Genomic DNA, 6,000 nt, shown 5'->3' on the forward strand with positions numbered 1-6,000 from the left:
AAATCCACCCTCGGATTGATGTAGTCGTGCAATTACGTGGGTATGTCGACTGCGTTGGCCTTGGAAAGTGCCTCGATGAGAGTAAATGCGATTCTGTTTACGAAATCTAGGAGGAAGAGCGAAAAAATATGAGATGCATCATCAATTTCAGAGTGATGTTAGAGATTATAAGACACGAATACTAAATGGGTTTATTTGACGATTTAGTGAATAGTAAGTGGTTATTTAACTCGGTGGACCCATTTGAACACTCAACAAGAATTCGGCGCATTATAGAATAAATCCACTTAGCTGCGTTTGGTCATCAAGATATAAAACAGGATGTGATATATTATGATTATTCTTACTTTTATTAGATCTCTAAACTATCTCAAAGGTCACAAAAGCACATCCAATCCATCTTTTAGTCATGGCAAAAAATAAACTCGTCATGGATCATCATAAATCTACAATTAATTTCTCAAAGATGACAAGGTTCAATATGATGGTTAATTCTGTAAAAAAAAACTATATTTATACTGGTGATAAGATTAAATATACTTATGTGGATACGTAATCTATCCTTTCTTATTTATGCAACATGAAAATATTATTACCTTACATAGTTTCTAGAATTCATAAATTAATTCTATCAAGAAAAATTATCAAAAAAGTCATAAACCTATTGTATTGATGCCAATTCAATCTTAAACCATTCAATTGTATCAATTTATACCGAAACCTTTTGCCTTTGTACCAATTGAGTTCATCCGACTAATTTTGATCGGAAATAGCTGACTTGTATATTTTTTAATAATATTTTTTAAAAGATTGAATTTTTAATTATTTTTATTTTGTTATATTTTTTAGCCGACGAGGTCTCGGCCCTCGCTTGCCAAAATCAAAGAAAAAAATAATTAAAAATTTATTTTTTAAAAAAATATTAAAAATATCCACATAAGCAATTTTCTATTAAATTGGTTGGATGAAGTCAATTGGCACAAATACAAAAGTTTAGAACTAAATTGGTACAATTAAAATGTTTAGGACTGAATTGGCACCAATACAATAGGTTTATAACTTTTTTTGTACTTCTCCGGATGATGCTGTGACATCCCGTATTCCGACTTGCTTTTGAAGCTTTGAATAAATGAAAGGTTTCATTGATGTATTTCAGTATAATCTCACTCGGAATTGATCCCTTTCGAGCGGACTAACCAAATGGGAATGGCTAGCTAGGAAAATCAAGTACGTGGACCTAAGAACTTGATCCTGAATTGACTCTTTGGCCATGAAAATTGTCGAGGGAATATTTTGGACCAATATAAGCCGATCTTAGAATGATTAAGGAACGATTTGGGTAATACCCTATGCTTGGATCACGGGTGATTCCGTTTGACCTCGTATGGGTTCCGAACGTCCCTAAATTATTTTCTAACTATCGTGTCCATCGAGACTAGTGATTGACCCTTGCAATTGAATGACAATCAAAGTCGCCATGGCTCGAGAAATTCTTAAACGTGGTAGTAATCATGGGTCAATATGTGTAACTCCTAAAAGCCGCCCGTTAGTTTGAGATACGCTGAAATTTTAATTGATTGAGATTGATCGCAAATCGAGTTTCGGAATTTGACGTCAGACCTTCAGGGGTTCCAATAATTAAATTTTGGACGTTACCTCATTCAGAGAACGATTTCTTCGCAGTTCGCCCCAAAGGGTTCGGGAAAATAAAATTTGACTTGGAAATGAGAAATGACCCATTTACTCTTGGAAAATATCCAATTTTCCATTTTGGCTCAAGGGCATTTCGGTTAATACCCTTAGTGGCCGAAAATTTGGACTAGTCTTTGGTGAGGAATTTACCATCTTGCCTTTCTTGACTTTTAGACCCCAAAATATCTATGCCAAAAATTATCCTAATCTTTTATTAATAAATTTTTGGGCTTCTTCTCCATAAATTGCTGGAACACACTCTCTCTCTACCTCACTTTCTCTCACTTGGCCGAACCTCCATTGTTACCCCTCCCTCACCGAAAATTTCTCAAGCTACCACCGGTTTCGCCTTGAACCGCCGGAACTTAACCACTACCGTGAACCACTCGGAACCACCAGAGTAGCGTGGGTTGAAGCCGACCGAGAGGAATCGCCGGAGCTGCCGTTTGGGGTCAAATTTTCTCTCAACTTTTTCGTCGGAAAATTTGCTAGACTTTGGGTAAGTTGGTTTCTAATCTTGGATTAGGTATCTAGGTTGCTAATGGACATTAGATTGAGTAGTTTGGATGAAAAATTTGTGGGATTTGCTATAGAACATGGCTTGGCCGAAAATGATGAAGGGAGGAGAGAGAAAATGTGTTCTTGAGGTAATGGTAATGCATGATGGATATTGGAGGGCTAGGATTAAATCTAACTTTATCATGCTTTAATTGAACGGCCCATATTGAATCTTGCTTAGGAAGATTGATTGGATGGCTGCGATTGAATCTTGCTTTATGTAGATTAATCATGTGGTGGAAATTAAATGCACGTTAGAGTATTTTAATTGTGCGGTCCCAATTAATTGCCACGTTACTATAGTTTAATTGTATGGTACGTATTAATTGTACGTTAGCGAAATTTTGATCATACGGTGATTATTAATTGCTATGTTAGCATAATTAATATCGTGTGGCGTAGATTAATTTTGTGGTAGCATAAATTAATCGTGTGGCCCGATTGGCCGATAGCTTGAGTGTGATCTAATCGGGTAGTCCCGATTTATTATTTATTCAATGTGAGTGAATCACGTGGTCCGTGACATCCTGAATTCCGACCCACTTTCGAAGCTTTGAATAAATGAAAAGTCTCATTGATGTATTTCAGTCGAATCTCACTCGGAGTTGATCCCTCTCGAGCGGACTAACCAAATGGGAATGGCTAACTAGGAAAATCAAGTACGTGGACCTAAGAACTTGATCTTGGATTGACTCTTTGGCCATGAAAATTGTCGAGGGAATATTCTGGACCAATATAGGCCGATCCTAGAATGATTAAGGAACGATTTGGATAATACCCTACGCTTGGATCTCGGGTGATTCCGTTTGACCTCGTATGGGTTTCGAACGTCCCTAAATTATTTTCTAACGATCGTGTCCATCGGGACTAGTAATTGACCCTCGCAATTGAATGACAACCAAAGTCACCATGGCTCGAGAAATTCTTAAATGTGATTTTAATCACGGGTCGATACGCGTAACTCCTAAAAGCCGCCCGTTAGTTTGAGATATGTTGAAATTTCTATTGATCGAGATTGATCGCGAATCGAGCTTCGGAATTTGACGTCGGACCTTCGGGGGTTTCAATAAATAAAATTTTGGGACGTTTCCTCATCCTGTGCGAAATTCCTTCGCGGTTCGCCCCAAAGAGGTTCGGGAAAAGTATTTTTGGATTGGATATGGAAAATGACCCATTTGCCCTCGAAAAATACCCCATTTTTCACTTGGAACTAAGGGTATTTTGGCCATTTTCCCTTTTGGCCGAGATTGACTAGTCAATGAGGGGAGATAATTATTTTTTCTCTTGACTTTGGGAGCATAATTAATTATTATTAACCTATATTAATTATTATATTGGCATCTTCTTCTTCATTATCCAAAGACTCTCTCTCTCTCTCTAGCTCACTTTCTCTCTACCTCACTCTCCCTCTCCCTCACTTGGCCGAACACCCTCTCTCTCACCCTCCGTCGCCGAAAATTCTTCAAGCCTTCTTTGGTGTCGCTTTGGAGTTCTTGGAGTCGCTAGAACGTCGCCGAGTCGCCGGCCGTGCAAGGACCGCCGGAATCGCCGCTCGATTCAAGCTTTTCCTCAACCGTTCAACGGAGGTTTTTGCGAGTTTTTGAGGTAGGATTGTTTCTAAACCTAAATTAGGTGGTTAGGTTGCTAAAAGACCATGAAATTGTGAATTTTTGATGAAGAAAAGTGTTGGATTTGAGCTTGTGGAGGGGCTGGACGAAAATTGCAGAAATGGAGGTGATATGCTTGTTCTTGCAATGAATAGTAATGGCAAGAGGATATTTGTTTGGTCAAAGTTTGACCAGGGTTACCCTACCAACCCTAGTTACTTTTTGTTCAACTATGGTTGCTTTATGCTATTGTTTAATCATGGTTAGGTTAGTATTTAACTCTAGTTAATTTTTTGAATCATGGTTAGTTAATATATTAACTAGGGTTACTTTTATGTGACATAAAGTCGTTATGCCACGGTGCTAATTAAATGTGACATTATTATAGTATAGTACTATGGTCATGAATTAATTATAGGTTAGAAAATTATTATTGTTCGGCCGTGATATATTTCCACGTTAGTATAATTATAATGGCACGTGATTTATAAATTGCTACGTTAGCGTAATATGGTCGCATGACGTGGATTGGATACTATGGTAGTATTAATTGATCGGGTAGTCTGAATTAATATTTGGATTAGTGTGAATTAATCGGGTGATCCCGAATTATTAATTCTCTAAAGTGAGTGAATCACGTGGTCCCGATCTATTCTCGAGAAAATGAGAAGAGGGTCGTGTTCAATCAAGTCGTCTGAGGCCAAAGTGAGCCGTATTCGTCTGATTGTCCGAGACCGAGGAAATGTAAGGGTCGTATTCAATCAAGTCGTCTGAGGCCAAAGTGAGCCGTATTCGTCTGATTGTTTGAGACCGAGGAAATGTGAGGGTCGTATTCAATCAAGTCGTCCGAGGCCAAAGTGAGCCGTATTCGTCTGATTGTCTGAGACCGAGAAAGCAAGAAAGTCGTGTTCAATTAAGTCGTCCGAGACCAAAGTGAGTCGTGTTCGACTAATTGTCCGAGACTTGATCCGGTCGTGTTCCTATGTGTCCGAGACCGAGATACGTGGGTCGTATTCCTATGTGTTCGAGACCCCGATATATATATATATATATATAGCCGTGTTCCATAAAGGTCCGAGGCTCAATTTCATGAACTTATGATGGCGGTGGAGTAACGTGGAATATTCTGGAGTGACGTGGATTATTTTTGGAGTAACGTGGAATATTCTGGAGTGACGTGGAATATCTTCGGAGTAACGTGGAATATTCTTGAGTAGCGTGGAATATTTTCGGAGTAACGTAGAAATTTTCGGGGTAATGTGGATATTTATATTATGGCCAGATGTGTTAAAAATGGGCCCCGGAGTACGTAGAATATTTTATTGTCGGACTAAGGCGTGGCACGCCGAGACGGGAGTAACGTAGAATATTTGAGAAGGTGTGAGAATTTTTGGAGAAAGAATGGAATTTTCTGGAATTAATTGTGGAATTTTTTTTGGGTAAGAAAGAAAGAGTTCTTGGAAATTGTTGCTCGCCTAGATTGTGTCTGGAGGCACTAGCGACTTGATCTAGGGTTAGAGATTTTCCTACTGAGATTTTATCTCACCCCGTCGTGGGTTCGTTGTTTATTTCGGACCCTCCGTTGCGGGCATGAATGATCTGCCCGGGAGATTCGGTATTCCCCGAGGTCATGGTACCGGGAAAAGATGGAGAGGTTGTAGAGCCATCGGATTCGAAACAGCCACTTGAGCTTAACGAGGATGAGTTGGAGGCGAGAGATGATATAGTACCAGATAGCGAGGACGAGGCCTAGGGTAGTTGGCCTCTTGACTTTTGCTGGTTGTTTTATTTTGGATATATAGTAGGCTTCGACCACGTAATCGTTTTGTTTTAGTGGTCATAGGCTTGTACGGTGGCCTCCGAAGCCGTAGGTTTGGAAAATTGTATAGAACATGTGGATATGTATATAAGTTTGTTTTTTTTTTTTACCGTCCCAAGTCATCATGATGTTAATTGTTTCTGTACGGGGATTTGTTTTTGCTTCCGCATGAATTTGTTGGCCTTTGGATCCTGGAGAACTGTACATAATCGTGGCCAGGTGGGATGTTAACGAGCTCGTAGGGTTCGGGTCGTGACATGGTCCCGATCGAATGTTTATTCAGTATAATTAAATCGAGTGGTCTTGATTGGGTAGTTGAGGAAA

The sequence above is a fragment of the Rhodamnia argentea genome, chromosome 9, assembly GCF_020921035.1.
Source record: "Rhodamnia argentea isolate NSW1041297 chromosome 9, ASM2092103v1, whole genome shotgun sequence".
NCBI classification, from domain to species: Eukaryota; Viridiplantae; Streptophyta; class Magnoliopsida; order Myrtales; family Myrtaceae; genus Rhodamnia; species Rhodamnia argentea.